This window comes from Dipteris shenzhenensis, chromosome 11 (genome assembly GCF_047967505.1).
Source record: "Dipteris shenzhenensis isolate YYH24624 ecotype China chromosome 11, Dip_SZ_1.0, whole genome shotgun sequence".
Lineage (NCBI taxonomy): Eukaryota > Viridiplantae > Streptophyta > Polypodiopsida > Gleicheniales > Dipteridaceae > Dipteris > Dipteris shenzhenensis.
Window position 1 is genome coordinate 8,525,446 of NC_141606.1, and position 4,310 is coordinate 8,529,755.

Consider the following 4,310-nt stretch of genomic DNA (forward strand, 5'->3'; position numbering starts at 1 on the left):
ATAAGCCCACACTTTCCTAGTTGCATCATCAATGAATGTCACATAGTATTCAGCCCCGCCTAATGACCGTGTAGGCATGGGACCACATATGTCTGAATGCACCAAATCAAGCATTTCAAACTCTTTCTTTCCCCTTCTTTTATGGGCTGATTTAGTCTGCTTCCCATAGAGACAATGCTCACAAAATTCAAAATCAGAGAAACTCAAATGCGGTACATAACCCAAACGGCATAAGAGTTTCATTCCATTCTGGCTCATGTGCCCCAACCTGCAATGCCACAAAGAAGTGCTTGGCTGCTCGGTTATTGCAACAACATGATCAAATACCCCTGATACATGTAAGGGATACAAAGTCCCACACTTGGCACCCCTAGCCAAAAGCATAGAGCCCTTTTGAATTTTCCAACTCTGAAAGCCAAAAGTGGTGTGAAAACCAGCATCAGCTAGCTGACCCACTGAAATAAGACTCTTGGTCAGCTTAGGCACATGTCTCACATGTTTCAAAACAAATGCAGACCCATTTGCAAAAGAAAACTTTATGTCACCTGCTCCCACTATGTCACATGCATAGTCATTTCCAAGATGCACACAACCTGTCTTTCCACTGTCATAAGTGGAGAACCATTCCCTATGGGGAGTAACATGGAATGAAGCACCAGAATCCAAAATCCAATCCTGGGAATATGCATCATCTGAAGTGGTAAGCAACTTTGTAGATAAACTAGACATGAAGAGAACATCATTGTCACTATCATGTGTGACTGCATTGATCTCCTCGATCTTCACTTTTCCTTTGTCCTCCCTTGGACTCTCTTCCTTTTGATTTGCACCCCAATTTGCATTCTTTTTCTTATCCTTTTTCTCTCTTTTCAGCTTGTAGCAATCCTTTTTCATATGGCCCTTCTTGCCACAATGGTAACACTCAATGTTCCGTGCCCTGGATTTGCTACGTGACTTCCCTCTTTCTTGTGACTTCCCCTTGAACTGTGGTCTGCCCCTTTGCACATTTAAGGCTGCATCTTGCTTGTTGCCATTCATAGACTTCCGTCTAATCTCCTCGGCCAACAAGCTACCCACAACATCATCAAATTTCAGTACTCCACTAGGTGCAGAGTTACTGACAACTGTACGGAAGGTATCCCATGATGTTGGCAATGAACATAAGAGAAATATTGCCTTAGTCTCCGCATCAAAATTCATCTTCTGAGCCTGAAGCTAGCTGAAAATAATATTGAATTCATTCAAGTGAGAAGCAATGGAGACCCCTTCCTTCATCTGCAGCTCAAACAACCTCTTCATGAGGTAAACTTTATTAGAGGCAGTTTCCTTCTCATAAGTGGCACACAATTTCTTCCACAAATCTTCAGTAGTCTGCTCATTTACTACTGTGAAATAAACTGACTCTGTAAGATGAAGTCTAATAGTAGACTTTACTAATGCATCCAACTCATTCCAATCATCCTCAGACATATTTGCAGGCTTAGCTTCAATCCCTGCCAAGGGTTCAATCTGCTTCTTTTGAATAAGCACATCCCTTATTTGTTCTTTCCACAAAGAAAAGTTTGTCCCATCAAACTTTTTAATGCTAAAAAGCTCCTTTTCAGGCAGGGAAGAGGATGCCATGATGCAAATAAAGCAAAATCCCAAATGCTAGTGCCTGCAAGAGAGAATCACACCAAATACCAAGTGCACCCAAATGTGTATGCCACAATAGACTGAAGTATCACAAAAGCCTCAAAGCTCAAAGCATCAAAAGATGCATCTGACTCATGTGCATATACTATGCATCCATATGAGTGCCAAATGACTCAAGCATAAGCACCGTCCACTGGCATATGCATCAATTATATCTCATCCAAGAGAGCATAGCACTATCAGTGCATCACCAACAATGTGTCAAAGCTGTCCCTCAGCATAAAATAGCATCCATGTGCAAAGCGTCCATAAAAAATAGCATCCCACAAGGCAATTTGGGCCTATCAGCACATCCAACAAGGACCGCAATGCATCCAAATGGCCTATAAATCATCCATTGCAACCCAATGCATACCACGAATGAGCGCACACTGCTCAAACTGCAACCAGAGTGATCTGCATAAGGTATGCTCAAGAAATCATAGTCCCACGGTAATGAGCGCTACTGAAAATAGAACCTGAGATGCTTCAAAACATGGGCGCCATTGCATAATGGACTCAACAAGAAAATCTGCAAATATCTCTCTTCTGCCAGAACTCCAAAATCCCAACCGATGAGTGAGAAATGGGAGTCAACACTTATCCACTGCCATGTGGCATAAATCTAAGGTTTCAAAACCTTAGAATGAAAAATGCATAACAGAGAGACGAAATCGAATACACAGAGATTTTTAACTCTGAAAATCCTCCACCGAATCACGCAAGAACTGATAGGTAGGGGTTTTTGGGCGTCCGAAACACAATGGGACAGACGGTTTTGGAAACCGTGGTCTCAATCACTGGGTCCAACACACGGACTGAAAAACGTTTTTGGAAACAGAGCTATCTGTAAACTCCACCGGAGTGCGAATGATGAGCAACCTAGAAGTTTTAGGACCTCCTGAGTCCACCGGAACTGATAGATCTACAAATGGTTGCTCCAAACTTGAGTTCCAACACCCGGGCAAAAAACACAGGAATTGACACAGTTTGTCAGAAATCCAATGAAATGATCCCAGATTCAAGAATGAAGGTGTTTCCAAGCTCCTGAAGTGAAGTGGACACCAAAAGCAAGCAATAGTTGCCTCTACAAGTCAATATGGAGTCTCTGTCATCGCACGGAACAGAGCAAAGCTCAAAAAAATGACTTTTTCTTTCAAACCACTTAACAGGCTCTCAAAACCACTTCGCAAAGCCAAAGTGACTTTTCCAAAGGTTTCTCCAAGGTCTCTGCACACTCGGATGCAAGTAAAGTCACCCACAAAGCTTCCCACAGAGCTTCTCCTTCCTCCCACAGAGCTGCTGAGCTTCAAGCATTCACGCACGCTCAGCTAGATCACCCGGGCTCTGATACCAGTTGAGAGTGCTCTCAACGGAAGTAAGAACGGAAGAAGGAGAGAGAGAGACAGAGAGCCACACAAGTTTTGGTGGGTGCAGAACCACCCTAATCTTCTTTTTCATTCATTTATATATGTGTTTGACTATTGTACATAACCGGGGTTAAGGCACAGTGACCTTTAACCCCCACACAACATGACAACACACCAACCAAAATTAAGTCTGAGTTCTTCAATGCAAAAAATCCTAAGAATGCCTACAAACATTTCACATATGTACCTATAATGTTTCCCAATAGCGACATGCACATAGATAGTTCATGAGTGAGTCTCTCCGTCGTCATTTCTCTATCAACCATGGTGTATCCAAAATGCTCAAATGTTCATGAAGTGCAAAGAAAGAACTATCTTCTTCTCTAACATCCTCACCCTTGTGAACAACCTCATGACCTCCTAATACAAGTTAGAAAGTATGTCAAAGAACAAATTGACTAACGACATATGTGCCTTCACAAAACCCAATAGCATTTAGAAAACCTTGGGTGCAAAAATCCATGAATTGGCCACCATGCAAGCGCAGAGCCCCAACTACCACCGTCTCAAAGGGGATGCCCGAGAGGATCAAGACTTTTGCTTGGTGCTTGCAAAATTTTCCTTTGCAAGACCAGTCACAATCACAGGAAGCCCACTTGCATTGTACATAGTATATATTTCCTCGGTTCTTCACATGCTTTTTGCATTGTAGTGGTAAGGTGGTCACCTTCAAGGAAGGTCACATGATTGTCTAGAATTTCCTTCGCTTGATGGAATGCATGCTCTATGATGCCCTTGATGTTACAAATCCTTTTAAAGACCTTGTGCTTCACCATCTCAATGTGCTAATAAAATGGCAAGCATTTACATAATAGCTTGTCCAACAATCAATCCATAATAGCATTTACATAATAGCTTGTCCAATACAAATGAGGAGGATATTGAAGAGCAAGCTCAGGGGGTGCACTACTAAGAAACGCTATGTATCACGTGCATTCAAAGGGTACATTCAGAAAACCCCTCAACTAAAATTTCTCACACAATAAAAACACTCCTCTATACTTATGAACTAAGTGATTTTTTTCAAAAATTGAATTAAAAAACCCCTCCTATTATTGTAATTCTGTTAAAATTTTCCAAAAAGTTGGATTAAAATACCCCTCCGTTTGAATGCACGTGGTACACTAAATTTTTTTAGGTGAACCCCCCGAGAGAGCAAGTATTGGCCGTCATTGCACTTAACCTCCATCCAAATTCACTTGGTGG